Source organism: Mus musculus, chromosome 4 (assembly GCF_000001635.26).
Source record: "Mus musculus strain C57BL/6J chromosome 4, GRCm38.p6 C57BL/6J".
NCBI classification, from domain to species: Eukaryota; Metazoa; Chordata; class Mammalia; order Rodentia; family Muridae; genus Mus; species Mus musculus.
Window position 1 is genome coordinate 24,231,826 of NC_000070.6, and position 16,770 is coordinate 24,248,595.

The window sequence follows — 16,770 nt, forward strand, 5'->3', positions numbered from 1 at the left end:
CAAAATTACACCAGAATTTTCACCAAAAACTATGAAAGCCAGAAGATCCTGGACAGATGCTATACAGACCCTAAGAGAACACAAACGCCAGCCCAGGTTACTATACCCAATTAAACTTTCAATTACCATAGATGGAAAAACCAAATTATTGCACAACAAAACCAAACTCACACATTATCTTTCCACGAATCCAGCCCTTCAAAGAATAATAACAGAAAGAAAAAAAAAACAATACAATGACAGAAACCACGTCCTAGAAAAAGCAAGAAAGTAATCCTTCAACAAACCTATAAGAAGACAGCCACAAGAACAGAAGGCCAACTCTAACAACAAAAATAATAGGAAGCAACAATTACTTTTCCTTAATATCTCTTAATATTAATGGACTCAATTCCCCAATAAAAAGACATAGACTAACAAACTGGCTACACAAACAGGACCCAACATCTTGCTGCTTACAGGAAACACATCTCAAGAAAAAAGACAGACACTATCTCAGAATGAAAGACTGGAAATTTCCAAGCAAATGGTGTGAAGAAACAAGATAGACCTGTCATTCTAATAGCTAATAAAATCGACTTCCAACCCAAAGTTATCAAAAAAGACAAGGAGCGACACTTCATACTCATCAAAGGTAAAATCTTCCAAGAGGAACGCTCAATTCTGAATATCTATGCTCCAAATGCAAGGGCAGCCACATTCATTAAAGAAACTTTAGTAAAGCTCAAAGCACACATTGCACCTCACACAATAATAGTGGGAGACTTCAACACACCACTTTCATCAATGGACAGATCATGGAAACAGAAACTAAACAGGGACACAGTGAAACTAACAGAAGTTATGAAACAAATAGATTTAACAAATATCTACAGAACATTTTATCCTAAAACAAAAGGATATACCTTCTTCTCAGAACCTCTTGGTACCTTCTCCAAAATTGACCATATAATTGGTCACAAAACAGGCCTCAACAGATACAAAAATATAGAAATTGTCCCATGCATCCTATCAGATCACCATGGACTAATGTTGATCTTCAATAACAACACAAATAATAGAAAGCCAACATTCACATGAAAATTGAACAACACTCTTCTCAATGATAACTTGGTCATGGAAGGAATAAAGAAAGAAATTAAAGATTTTTTAGAGTTTAATGAAATTGAAGCCACAACATACCCAAACTTATGGGGCACAATTAAAGCATTTCTAAGAGGAAAACTCATAGCTCTGACTGCCTCCAAAAAGAAACTAAAGAGAGCACACACTAGCAGCTTGACAACATACCTAAAACCTCTAGAACAAAAGGAAGCAAATTCACCCAAGAGGAGTAGACGGCAGGAAATAATCAAACTCAGGGGTGAAATCAATCAAGTGGAAACAAGAAGAACTATTCAAAGAATCAACCAAATGAGGAGCTATTTCTTTGAGAAAATCAACAAGATAGATAAACCCTTAGCTAGAATCACTAGAGGGCACAGGGTCAGCATCCTAATTTATGAAATCAGAAAAGAGAGACATAACAGATCCTGAAGAAATCCAAAACACCATCAGATCCTTCTACAAAAGGCTATACTCAACAAAACTGGAAAACCTGGATGAAATGGGAAATTTTCTAGACAGATACCAGATAACAAAGTTAAATCAAGATCAGCTTAATGATCTAAACAGTCCTATATCCTCTAAATAAATAGAAGCAGTCATTGATAGTCTCCCAACCAAAAAAGTACAGGACCAGATGGGTTTAGTGCAGAGTTCTATCAGACCTTCAAAGAAGATCTAATTCCAGTTCTTCACAAACTATTCCACAAAATAGAAGTAGAAGGTACTCTACCCATCTCATTCTATGAAGCCACAATTACTCTGATACCTAAACCACAGAAAGACCCAAAAAAGATATAGAACTTCAGACCAATTTCCCTTATGAATATCGATGCAAAAATACTCAATAAAATTCTCACTAACTGAATCCAAGAACACATCAAGACAATTATCTGTCCTGACCAAGTAGATTTCATTCCATGGATGCAGGGATGGTTTAATATACAGAAATCTATCAACGTAATCCATTATATAAACAAACTCAAAGACAAAGACCACATGATTATCTTCTTAGATGCTGAGAAAGCATTTGACCAAATCCAACACCCATTCATGATAAAAGTCTTGGAAAGATCAGGAATTCAAGGCCCATACTTAAACATGATAAAAGCAATGTACATCAAACCAGTAACCAACATCAAAGTAAATGGTGAGAAGCTGGAAGAAATCCCACTAAAATCAGGGACTAGACAAGGCTGCTCACTATCTCCCTACCTATTCAACATTGTACTTGAAGTCCTAGCCAGAGCAATTTGACAACAAAAGGAGATCAAGGGGATACAAATTGGAAAGGAAGAAGTCAAAATATCACTTTTTGCAGATGATATGATAGTATATATAAGTGACCCTAAAAATTCCACCAGAGAACTCCTAAGCATGATAAACAGCTTCAGTGCAGTAGCTGGATATAAAATTAACTCAAACAAGTCAATGGCCTTTCTCTAAACAAAGGATAAACAGGCTGAGAAAGAAATTAGGGAAACAACACCCTTCACAATAGTCTCAAATAATATAAAATACCTTGGTGTGACTCTAACTAAGGAAGTGAAAGATCTGTATGATAAGAACTTCAAGTCTCTAAAGAAAGAAATTAAAGAAGATCTCAGAAGATGGAAAGATCTCCCATGCTCATGGATTGGCAGGATCAATATAGTAAAAATGGCTATCTTGCCAAAAGCTATCTACAGATTCAATGCAATCCCCATCAAAATTCCAACTCAATTCTTCAACTAATTAGAAAGAGCAATCTGCAAATTCATCTGGAATAACAAAAAAACCTAGGATAGCAAAAACTCTTCTCAAGGATAAAAGAACCTCTGGGGGAATCACCATGCCTGACCTAAAGCTGTACTACAGAGCAATTGTGATAAAAACTGCATGGTACTGGTATAGCAACAGACAAGTAGACCAATGGAATAGAATTGAAGACCCAGAAATGAACCCACACATCTATGGTCACTTGATCTTTGACAAGGGAGCTAAACCCATCCAGTGGAAAATAGACAGCATTTTCAACAAATGAACCTGGCACAACTGGCAGTTATCATGTAGAAGAATACGAATTGATCCATTCCTATCTCCCTGTAGTCAGGTCAAATCTAAGTGGATCAAGGAACTCCACATAAAACCAGAGACAGTGAAACTTATAGAGGAGACAGTGGGGAAAAGCTTCGAAGATATGGGCACAGGGGAAAAATTCCTGAATAGAACAGCAATGGCTTGTGCTGTAAGATCGAGAATCGACAAATGGGACCTCATAAAATTGCAAAGCTTTTGTAAGGCAAAAGACACCGTCAATAAAGCAAAAAGGCCACCAACAGATTGGGAAAGGATCTTCACCTATCCTAAATCAGATAGGGGACTAATATCCAGTATATATAAAGAACTCAAGAAGGTGGACTCCAGAAAATCAAATAACCCCATTAAAATATGGGGCTCAGATCTAAACAAAGAATTCTCACCTGAGGAATACCGAACGGCAGAGAAGCACTGAAAACATGTTCAGCATCCATAATCATCAGAGAAATGCAAATCAAAACAACCCTGAGATTCCACCTCACACCAGTCAGTATGGCTAAGATCAAAAATTCAGGTGACAGCAGATGCTGGTGAGGATGTGGAGAAAGAGGAACACTCCTCCATTGTTGGTGGGATTGCAAGCTTGTACAACCACTCTGGAAATCAGTCTGGTGGTTCCTCAGAAAACTGGACATAGTACTACCAGACGATCCCACAATACCTCTCCTGGGCATATATCCAGAAGATGTTACAATGGTAAGTAGGACACATGCTCCACTATGTTCATAGCAGCCTTATTTATAATAGCCAGAAGCTGGAAGGAACCCAGATGTCCCTCAACAGAGGAATAGATACAGAAAATGTGGTACATTTACACAATGGAGTACTACTCAGCTATTATAAAGAATGAATTTATGAAATTCCTAGGCAAATGGATGGACCTGGAGGGTATCATCTTGAGTGAAGTAACCCAGTCACAGAAGAACTCACATGATATGTACTCACTGATAACTGGATATTAGCCCAGAAACTTAGAATATCGAAGATATAAGATACAATTTGTAAAACACATGAAACTCAAGAAGAACAAAGTGTGGACACTTTGCTGCTTCTTAGAATTGGGAACAAATCATCCATGGAAGGAGTTACAGAGACAAAGTTTGGAGCTGAGACAAAAGGATGGACCATATAGAGACTGCCATACCCGGGGATCCATCCCATAATCAGCCTCCAAATGCTGACACCATTGCATACACTGGCAAGATATTGCTGAGAGGATCCTGATATAGCTGTCTCTTGTGAGGCTATGCGGGGGCCTAGCAAACACAGAAGTGGATGCTCACAGTCAGCTATTGAATGGAGGAGCTAGAGAAAGTACCCAAGGAGCTGAAGGGGTCTGCAACCCTATAGGTGGAACAACAATATGAACTAACCAGTACCCCCCAGAGCTCATGTCTCTAGCTGCATATGTATCAGAAGATGGCCTAGTCGGCCATCAGTGGAAAGAGAGGCCCATTGGTCTTGTAGACTTTATATGCCTAAGTACAGGGGAATGCCACGGCCAAGAAGTGAGAGTAGGGTTAGGGGAGAGTGGAGGGGAGGGCATGGGGGACTTTTGGGATTGGAATTTTTAGAATTGGAAATGTAATTGAAGAAAATAACTAATTTTAAAAAAGGAAAAAATAATAAATAAATAAATAAATAAATAGATAAATAAATAAATAAATAAATAAATAATAAAGTCACAGAATTCTGAGCTGGCACAGGAAGTATAAGTGGAGGAGGAGGAGAGCAAGGACCACATAATGAGACCAGGCATAAAGAGCCCTGGAAAAAAAAAAAGAAACATTGGCAAAGGAGGATAAACAGAGTGACCAGTGAACCAAGAACCCAAGTCAATGAGACAGAGGAGGACCCCACCCTTCCGAAGGTTATTTTTCTAGGAGTTGTTAAATAAAGTTCTTTGAAGTGTACGTTAATCTCACATTCCTTTGATTGAAACACTCCTGACTGTTTTCATAATGACTGAAATGGTCAATGACTGCTGAATTCCAGCTACTAGACTAACAACTGCCAGGCCCTTGCCCAAAATCTCTCCTTACTAGTCCTTGCCTAGAAGCAGAACTGGACAACTACCCCAGGTGGGAGGGATGGAGGCCAAATAAAAACTCCTGTTGAGATCTTCAGGAACCCTAAATCCAGTCAGATTGTGGGTGGTTCTGCCAATCTTCCAGGTTCACTGAGGTAAGCAGCAGCCACAGCTTCCCCTCCATCACATTTATCAAAATTTCTGAAGCTGTCAGTCAAGCAACAGCTTGCTCTGGAGTTCATCCAGTTGTCTGCATGACAACTATCATCGCTTTAGACACCTCCTAGTTGCTGAAGGAAACCCCCTGCCATCTAATCAATACTAGAGACATCAAACCAGCATTATCACCCAAAGACACACGCCACAGACACCCAAGTGACAGTCTTATGACCACCACTTTTCTTCAGGAGACTTTTATGGCCACTCTATCAGAAATTCTAGGCACTTAGGCTATAAGAACTTTAGTTGACCCTCTGGTAAAACCTCTCCCCACCCTGCCCACAGTTGCTTTGATACTTCCTTGAACCTATCCTGAGTCCAGTGATAAAGAATGCCACCTTTACCAATGACAATTACTATGAAGGTATGACTGGATAGGTAAGCAGCTCTCTTCATACTGTTCCTAGAACAGACCAGGAGATGCCTGTCTTCACCATACTTGCACTTCACACATGTGTGAGCTCATGCATACATACCTGCACACAAACACACAAGTGAATATAACTTAGACACCTATAAAACCTCATTCAACTGTTTTTTCTTCATATCTGTGGTCTTTATCACAAGTAGAGTGCTCTGAGTTGGTAACACAAGCACCAGAAACTGTTGGGGTTGCCAGACCCAGACACACCCAGTGGGAACTAGAAGGCTTCTGAAGAGTTCCAAGGTCCCGGGACCTGAGACTGTGAATTCTAGAAAGCCGAGGCTAGAAAGGTTTGTAGAAGAGAAGGTGGGACAGCCATGGAGAGCTAAAACTACAGAAAATGGGAGGGGGGTAGCTGTGAAGGGCCAAGACAGGGAAGAGCTGTGGACTGTGAAACCTAGAGAGTTCCAGAAAGCTTCTACCATGGGGACAGCGACCTGCAGCTGGACCGAATCTCTCTATACGACAATGAAGCCACAGGTGGCAAGTATGCTTCTCGAGCTGTTTTGGTGGATCTAGAACCTGGAACTATGGCCTCTGTTCACTCAGGTCCCTTTGGCCAGATCTTCAGACCAGACAACTTTGTTTTTGTCAGTCTGGGGCAGGCAACAACTGAGCTAAGGACCACTGCACAGAGGGAGCTGAGCTAGTTGGCTCTGTCTTGGATATGGTGCAGAGGAGGCAGAGAGCTGTGACTGCCTGCAAGGCTTTCAGCTGACCCATTCACTGGGTGGAGGCACGGGCTCTGGCATGGGCACCCTGCTCATCAGCAAGATCAGAGAAGAATATCCTGACCGCATCATGAATACCTTCAGCATGGTACCCTCACTCAAAGTGTCTGACACCGTGGTTAAGCCCTACAACACCACCCTGTCTGTCCATCAGCTGGTGGAGAACACGGATGAGACCTACTGCATTGACAACGAGGCCTTCTACAACATCTGCTTCAGCACTCTCAAACTCACCACACCAACCTATGGAGATCAGAACCATCCCGTCTCAGCCACCTCCATTTCCCAGGCCAGCTTAACGCTGACCTTCAAAAGATGGCTGTCAACATGGTGCCATGCCCATGCCTCCACTTCTTCATACCTGGATTCACCCCTCTCAATGGCCATGGAAGCCAGCAGTACCGGGCGCTCACTATCCCTGAACTTACCTAGCAGGTCTTCGATGACAAGAATACGATGGCCATCTGTGACACATGCCATAGCTGGTACCTCACAGTTGCAGCTGTCTTCCGTGATCGGATGTCCATGGAGGAGGTGGATGAGCAGATGCTCAATGTGCAGAATAAGAATAGCAGCTACTTCGTGGAATGGATCCCCAACGATGTCAAGACATCTGTCTGTGACATCCCACCACGTGGCCTCAAAATGGCAGTCACTTTCATTGGGAACAGCATGGCCATCCAGGAGACCTTCAAGTGCACCTCTGAGCAGTGTAAAGCAATGTTCCACCGGAAGGCTTTCCTCCATGGCACACAGGTGGGGGCATGGACGAGATGGAGTTCACCAAAGCTGAGAGCAATATGAATGACCTCTTCTCTGAATATCAGCAGTACCAGGATGCTACCACAGAAGAGGAAGAGGATTTCAGAGACGAGGCAGAAGAGGCCTAAGCCAGGGAGCCCTGCATCACCCCAGGCTGCTTAGTTCCCTCAGCTTTCTCCAACTGCCCTTTGTCCTCCTCCCATTTCTTTCTGCTGTCTCTGTCCTGCTTCTGTTTCGTTTTGTTTTCTCATTGGGGGTAAACAGTGCCTGGCACATGGCAGGCACTCAATAAATATTTGTGGGGGAAAAAAATCTCAGAAATAGCAAGTCTGATGGGAAAGTCAATCAAAGGCAAGCACTTTGATCCAATGGTGTGCTTAAGGTAGAAAGTATATAAAGTCCTTGCTTTCCTAGTGCCACTCGAATAGAAGTTTCAAGACTCCTTGTCTCGTTTCTCTGTTTCCATGAAGGAATCTAAAATAGTGCCAGGCCTTCTGAAGAGGTGTTGGCTGAACTGTATCTAAAAATTTTACCAGATCAGAAAAGCAAAATGTAGATATGAAGAAATGGAGAAATGGAGAGCTGAGTTTTGATGGTCCTCACAAGGTGGTTCTTAATGAGTGACATTCTAGTGGCTTCTTCTTACTGCCAAACACAACATAGCAAATAATACTCACTGTCAGGTGGATTTGATCTCGAAATGAACAAGCAAGCAAGACAGCAATCTCAAAATAAGCAAAAGACGGAAGCAATTGGCATCTTACAACATCCCGACACAAGAAAAGACTGCTATGCACAAGTGGTGAGCACATTCTTTCTCATTCAGAAGGATAACAACCAATAAACTCAAACCAAAGAGTGTTGGATAGAAAGTTGAACTTCAAAATGCTGCTTTTTCTCTCTCTCTTTTTCTGACTTTCTCTTTTGTGAGATACTTTCATGTGCCTAGATTAGCTTCCAACTATGGACTCACAGTTGGCCTTGGACTTTTAAACCTTTGCCTGAACCACACAACTATGAAGTGCTTTTAAATTTCAAATTCAAAGAGTGTTTGTTTGTTTTTAGCCAGTGCAGATTTTAAAGTTCTCTTACCTGAACCAAAATGCTCTATTGAGCAATGCAAACATATCAAACTAAAATCCAAAGTAAATATAATTTTAATGTAAAAATATATTTTATGCATTTCAGTGCCAACTTTATTCATGTAATTTATTTCACCAGGATAGAACTGAGCGTTTTAATGAATGAAAAGGAGAATTTTATTATACCCAGGGAAATGTATGATTACATCTGCTTACAATGTTTTATGCCCTTCCTCTGAGCACCTTACACCTAATTTGGAGAGGAAATCAACCATTTTACAAAAAGTTTTACTTACAAATCCAATAATTCACTGCATAAGTAGCAAAATTTAGGAATGTGCCTCAATGTTGATGTCTTTATTCCAGATCTGAAACAGTCAAAATAATTTCAGAGAAACTACTGCTTAAAATATTTCTTATCTAATACTACCTCATAACTTTTATTTAAATATTATTAGATAGCATCAACTTATATGATATCATTTAACCAAAATGAACATGAATGCTCTAACACTCTAATGTAACCACAGCCCTTGGACTCAGAAACACATCTGACAGCGAACACTGTCAACAATCTGTTCAGAAAAGCTTCTGCCTGGTTTTTCTGCAGACCAGCGACAGAGCCAGGAACAGGTTAATGAAATGCCTGAGTGGAGTGAAAACCAAATTGGAAGAAGTGGTAATTCAGGCAACTAAACCTCTGAAGGTCTATAGGAAGAATAAAGCTAATCTTATTTCATTTTACTTAACGTACTCACAATATCACTCCATAAATACTATTCTGTTTCCATAAAGAAATTGTCTTAGAACTATTGTTTATTAAAAGTTCCACTACTATATGGATGACTTTAAAAAAAAATTCCCCGACCCTGTGCTATGTCAAAATACTCAGCAATTTTACATTCATGGCCTAAAATTTTAATTTAAATTCCCTTCATTTCCTCACAAATCAGGTTGTGTGCTATGTAAAGGGAACATGTAAATATCACACCCTTGAACTTTTGTACAAGTACTTCCCTTAAAAATAATCCATATAAACCACAAGCAATTCTAAAAGTGGACCTACAGAGACCAGACTTACAGCTAAGAGCATTTTGTTTCAGAATTTCTTTAGTAATTCAATCACTAGCTCAGATGTTTAGCTTTGCAGATTAATAATGAACTGTGAAATTTTAAACTCCCGTTCTAAAATTAGTCTGGACCTGTATATCCAAGAGCCTACATTTCAGTATATGGTAGAAAAATAAAATCTATCATTTATAATTCTAAATGTACAAATAGCCACATGAGGATTCATAGCTAAAAACATGAATTCTGATAAAGAAAAGATGAATAAGAATTCTGCAGTATTTAACTTAGTATGAAGAAAAATACAAAGTATTAGAAAGTCAAGCCAAACATCAAAATGACCAATTCTGATTCTACAGAAATATAATCCCTGCATTATTTAAAATATGCTATCATTTTAGATAGAGCCAACACTCTCCCTAAAAGTATGTTCTTTTCCTTTGTGAGTAGAATCCTGGGTTAAATCCATGAAGTCTGTGCAGCGCTGCCTTCCCCTTTTATTGAAAGTGTTAATGTATAAGAAAGTGTGCTGTGCCCGTCACCCTTTCATCTACTTCACTACGTGGGATCTGTTTGCTGAGGTCTGGAGTGGTGAGGCACACGTATCATTTCTGTGCCTCTTAAAACCTTCAAATAGCATCAACTCAGATGTAAATGTGTTTCTTGAGCAATAGCTTGCAAATGTGTCTTTTCCTCTTTGCATGGTGAGGTAGAAGTGTTTCAATCCTCGAAAAATCTACAAGTGAGATTTATCTTCATTGTGCCAGATTTCTTGCCAACCTTCAGAGATTCAGATTTTTATCATGGAGTTTGTAGAACATTTTAATGTGGTCGAATGTAATGTTAACGGGGCCTGGTTAGCGAAAGGGGGACCCTGCCATTTACCCTGGTTATTCTTATTTTGTTAATACTGGGGATTTGAAAGCAAGCTAAGCACGTTCTCTACCACTGAGTTACATTCCCAGCTCTTGTCTTTATTTTTGTATTAAGTAATCATGCTGCTTGAAGCCTAAGGTGTTTATTTTTAAAAATGGAAGCTAGGAGGTGGAGATCATTGAAGAAGGTGGGATATTTTAACATAGTCCACATAAATAACCATTTTGGAAATTATTATCTTACAACTGTACGGCTAAACACCTCAGATTAATAAGCAAATGCATATGATGCAAAGCGTCGTGCACAGCCACAGTTACAGTCGCCTCTGACAGCTACACTGTAGCAGGCACTGAGCTCCTATAAAGGGCTATTCAGTTTCCAGAATCTCTACCCCGAATTCTAAAGTGAAGCCAAAGATCATCTACCTGCACGTATAAACCTAACTCAAATTCTAAGAAAGAGTTCGAGGTCACTTCTACCTGTAAGCCATCATTTGAAGTGGATTTTTCAGCTTTGAAAAGGAAACAGACTTTGAAATACTGTTTTCACTTGCATCATTTCAAACCATGGTCATGCTAGGTTTGCGAAGTGAAAAGCCACAGTAAAGAATGAAATGCCTGACTCACCTGACTTTCTTTGCCTCTAGTATTTGATCTTTGAACCTCTCAGAAATTGATTTTGAAGAAAAAAATAACAATGTAATTCTGAAGTCTTTGTTGTACAGTAAACTTTTTAAATTCGGGTTTTTGAGCAATCAATCTGGTTATAATTTCTATTCCTACCATGATTGACATACTTAAAGCTATTGTCACTAAATATCACATCACAAGAATAATCTCCATTATTCAAAACTGGCACAAACTGATTTTTCACATATAAAGCCTCCATTTTTACAATTGAGTTAAAACCAACACACACACACACACAAATGGCTTAAGTCTCCCTGTTACAAGTGATAATGGTGTTGGGATGAACAGCTGGTCGGAAGGAAATGGGTGGTTGTTTTTTAATGCAGGTAACAACTGCAAGCCCACAAAGGAAGCCAAAAAATTTCTAACACACCAAGGAGGGAATAAAAGGAAATGTAGTATGATAACCTAGGACCAAGTACTGGTTAGTTAAATGTTACCAGTTACGTTTTTGAAGATATAAGTCTCGAATCTCTTGAAGCATCCTGCATTGTCTCTCTCTCAGCATCATCAAAAAGGTTATGTGAGACAATCAATACATGGTTACCTCCTTTAACATGTCACCACACAGCTTCCTAATCAATGCATTCCTTTCTTTCTGTCATTCTAAACAGCATTTAAGAAAGATTATTTTAAGTCTACATTATAGTCACATTACGGTTTATAAGAATCAGCAGCACTTCACTTAACCGTCAGAGAGGAGACCAACAGCCATTCTCCAGGTAGATTTATGTGGCTAGGTAGCCAAAGGGATTTGAGGTTCTATTTCTGCCAGATTTGTCATGTTTTACATGTCATGTGGGGTTTTTTATCCTAAAACCCTGTTAATACATTTTCTAGAACATTCTCATATTCTTTGTACAGATCACTCTTCTAAAATCAAACAGGAAGGCAGCAACTCTAAGCAGCTTTTAGAACCCAGGGAAATAGTCCAGATTCAGAGTACATAAATGGGTTTTAAGCCATGTTGGTTTGTTGGTTTCCTCATTACTAGAAAATAGTTTATAACTATTTTATTAACAATATTATAACATTATTAACAATGTATCTAATAGTTTTGCTCTCTCTCTCTCTCTATATATATATATATATATATATACACAAATCTAAAAGTATTCAAGTATATATGTGTACATACACACACGTGCACACACACACATATATTTCCCTCTCTCACTCACAGTTATAATGCATTTATTCATTTCAAGAATATGAGAATGCCAAACCTAAAATAATCCAGCTTAAAGTATCATCAATATATGCATATATACGTGCACACATTCTGCTACATAACTTGAGGGTGGTAGTGTTTTTCTGAGGAATTTCCATGATCTAAAAAGATGACAGACAACATCTCTGTTTTAAAACTTTTAACTACACGTTGTCATTTTTTAAGAAGCCCGACAGGCACTTCAATTCCAAACAACTTACCAAACTCCTCTTCTCTCTCTCTCTCTCTCTCTCTCTCTCTCTCTCTCTCTCTCTTATCAAGGGCCTTGATTAAGAACAGTATTTTCGCACTGTGTTTGCAGCTTTGCTCTCATATGTCAGATAATTTTTTTCATTTTCTATATTAGGTTTTGCAAATAAGATATGAAAAACTTCATCCATGATCAATTGTTCTAATTAAAACAAATACTGTATAAAGAGAATTTCTGAACAAAACACACTTGGAATTCCTTAATATATACTGATCAAATTAATATTTCTAACATATTTCACATCATCTTTTCCCTATATATATACTGAATATATAAAGTAAGTAAAATGAGGTTTGTTATAAAATAGATAAAGCATCCTTGCTTTAATATTAAAGGCAAATAAAAAGTAAATATTTATAATTATTTACTTGTTCACCATTCTTAAAATAAAAGCTAGTATATAATCATTTTAGAAAACAGCAAGTAAATGTCAAAAGAAGATAAATTGAGATGTTTTCATTAAAAACTGTAAATAAAAATATTGAACTCCAAAGTTTTTATTATAGATTGCTTTTAAATGTCTATTTTCTCTCTGAATTCAACATGATTGAATTGGGCACAATATTAAATAAAAAATAAAACATTCCTTCTGCCTCAAAGACTCCTGAATAAAGAGAAAATTATTTTTGGATTTCTCTCTTGATCAGATATGAAATACTCTGAAACGCCACCTCTATAATTTGATAAAACTTTGATATCCCCAAATGAAAATAGGACTCAGCACTTTCATTTTCCTGATGCTAAAGGAGCCTGGGTAAACTGATTTTTTTTTTTTTAATGAAAATCTCAGGCATAAAGGTGGCAGTAATGAAGCAGGCTTAAATATGCGCTGACCTTTGAAATGAACTGTGCTCCTGGTTGTTTGGTCAAAGATCTGGCTTTGTTACTGTCTCCATCTATTCCTAGCGTGCAGGATGTAGGTGTCGGAGCGGTTCTGCTCTCTGGTGGATGTTGACAGCACGGCTGCAAACACAGCAGCCCCAACAGAGACAGCCACACACCATGGACCAGAACAACTCACCACACATCTGCCAGAGTCAGAACTGCAAACACTCATTTATAGGCTCCTGAACCCGACAGCAAAACAAACTGTGAACAGGTCTGTGTTTTGCAAAAGCAGTATATTTTGGGTAATAACAAATGCTACAAGTAGGATATAAATTGGGAATATACAATATTAAGTGATTTCAAATGTGATTAAACTCTCAGCTAGCTTTCTTTAGAAGTGTATGTGCAAAGAAAGAAAGACTAAAGGTTCAAGAATCAGGCCTTGTTTTTATTTTGGCTTTTGTTTGTGTTTTCCCTTATCTAGTCTGTGTGTGTGTGTGTGTGTGTGTGTGTGTGTGTGTGTGTGTGAAGTTTGGGGAGTGGCTCTTACTATGAATCTCAGGCTAGCCAAGCACTTTAACTCACAACCTTCTTGCCTCAGATTTCCAAGAGCTAGGATAACAGGCATGTGACACCATACCCAGTGTAAGAGTATCATTTTTTAAAATTAAAGCAAAAAACAAAAGCAGTGTAATCTTAAATGATTGTTCTGGAAATGGCATTTTCTCCTCTTATTGTGATTCTTTTTCTTTTTGCTTAGGATAAACATTGCAGAGATGATTAGTTTATGTGATATTAAAGAGTGTTTTAAATGATTTCTGGGGGTTCTGAAAAACTTGATGTTATTGCCCAACCAATTTTCTTTAGCACTGGATCACATAAGAGTCAGTTTTATTAGCTATTACTTCAACGGCTTTTAGAAACCCCAGTTTTTAAAAGTAATGTGAAAAGGTACATTCCACGCAGAGAGGGGCAATGAAGCTACCACAGTTTGCTGTCTCACACTGATGTTGATGCTGTTATTTGCATAATCTATAAGCACTTGTAGGTAAAAGTGAAGTACTTTACTGGAGAGTTTAGTATATCATTTTGTATCAGGGTATAAATTCAACATCCATTGACTTAGAATTCATGTTTGCTTCAACAATAGACATTTCAAAGTGGTAAGAGACACACAATTCCTATAGTTCAAGATTTTAAGGATTTTGCAACCTTAGAAAACAGTTGTCATGTGCAAAATAAAGTGAAAGACACACATCAGTAGTCTTCAAATGTTTGAGTGTCATATAGTTGCCTTTTGGTATAAGGAAATCAAATGCTGATCTTGGGGTGGTCTTGAATAATTACTCTTGCTGGCACATTATTTTTACTTAGGTCCCCTATTTCAGACCCCTAATAGAAAAACTATAGCAAACTTGAAAAGAATACATTTTATCATAGGAGTATAAAATTTAAACATGTTGTTACGAGTAACTCCTAAACTCCTTTACTAAATGAAACATACACAGCCCTGACACACACACAATTGCGTTTGTGAGAATACACGCATACCTGTGTGTGCCCATTGCAGTAACCTGTGTGCTCAAGTGAGAAGGTCAGAAGTAGACTTTTAAGTGTCTACTCCTCTCTCTGCCTGATTTTTTATTGTTGAGATAGGATCTCTCTGAGTAGACTAGCTGGATAGTGCACCCTGAGACCTGCCTGTCTCCAACCCCTACCCTAGCACTAGGATTAGAGAAACATGCCACCAAATTCAGGCTTTTACATGGCTACTGGAGACCTGAATTCAGGTCACATACTTGAGCAACAAACACTTTAGAGCTCTTGTTCCAACTCTCTAATCTAGCAGTGTTTAACCTCAATGAAAGACTGTCTAATAATAACAAGACATATTGATTATGTGTCCAAGAAGGAGATATTTAGATATAAAATGCTGAATCTTATTGTCCAGAAAAGAATGTGCTGGGAGATTTTTAGGGTCAAGTTTATTAGAAACTATTTATGATATCTCCTATTTCATTCAATAAATTTTGGGTTCTAATGTGTATCTAAAAACAAGTCTCTAAATTAATAAATAATGCAGGTATAATTTCATTTTATTAAAAATAGTTTTTTTTCACTTAATGTGTTCTGATTATGGCTTTCCCTCGCTACTCCTCCCAGTTCCTTCCCACCTCCCCTCCCATCCAGATTCACTCCCTTTCTTTCTCTCATTAGAAATGAACAGGCCTCTAAGAGATAAAAATATAATATAATATAATATATTATAATATAATATATTATATTATAATATGGTAAAACAAAACTATCACACTGAAATTGTACACGGCAAATCAACAGTGGGAAAAGAGCCCAGGAACAGGTACAAGAAACACATAGATACAAAGACACAGTCATTCACACACTCAGGGATCCAATAAAAGCACTAAATTGGAAGGTATAATTTATACCCAAAGGACCTGTAGGATAAAAATGAGAGAAATATATATATATATATATAAAATTTAAATTTTAAAATAATCAAAAAAGTATAAAAGCGATAGAAGGACATTATGACACAAGAAAACCTTTTTAAAGAAGTGCTTTGTTGTACCTTAGTGTGCGACAGGGCATATGGCACAGTTCTTTGTGAAATAGTGTTTATCCACAGAAATGCCATCAGTGGAAGATGTATGGAAAAGCTGGTGGTCTATTAAGGGACCATGGGACAACTGCATACATTTGGTAATCTGTATGAAGCCATGGAAATGACACAGCAATAGCCCATCTGTGGCTTTAGTATATAGAGCTTAAAATACAATTTCAGAATAGGAAAAAAAAGATCAAATTCTTGCTAATGAAAAAGAATGCTCAAAGTGAGCTGCTGTTAATGGGCTCATATCTAAAGGACTGTCACCTTTGGCTTTCTTATTATAAAACATTTTCTCAAGATTCCTGTGTCTTTAATAAAATACAATGTTACACACTCGCCTCCTAATGTTGTCTAAAAGGCTACTTGTGGGCAGCTATAATTTGTACTTTTATAATTTAGTGCATTTGTGAATAGGCTTAAAACTCATACAAGTGCTTGGAAAGGGCAGGGCAGATGCTGTTCAGATTTCCCTATTTGGTCCTGCCAAGTCCTTCATTCTGTATCTCAAATACCCAGTCTATTTAAAACTCAGTGTCTCTTAATAGAGATTACTAATCAAGCCGATTTATGTGGTAGTTTAGGAGGTACAGTCATTCTTTTTTTTTTTTTTTTTTTTGTCATGTTGTTTCTAAAGAAACTTTAAGGCTTACAAAAGCCACAGATTGACAGCTCCACAAAATGGAAATTCACAGAACAGAAGTGTCACATACTAGGGGGATATGGCCTCCCCTTATGCTAACCTGCCAATTCGTAGTTCCAACCTGCA

General features: G+C 38.1%; 1 long non-coding RNA gene and 1 pseudogene across 3 annotated transcripts in view; one reads left to right on the forward strand and one right to left on the reverse strand.

Annotated features, from left to right (window-relative positions):
* Window positions 1–16,770, reverse strand: part of Gm27243 — a 455,800-nt gene that overhangs the window by 256,716 nt on the left and 182,314 nt on the right. The gene's annotated exons all lie outside the window — the stretch shown is intronic.
* On the forward strand, window positions 6,274–7,648 carry Gm11892 (predicted gene 11892; annotated as a pseudogene).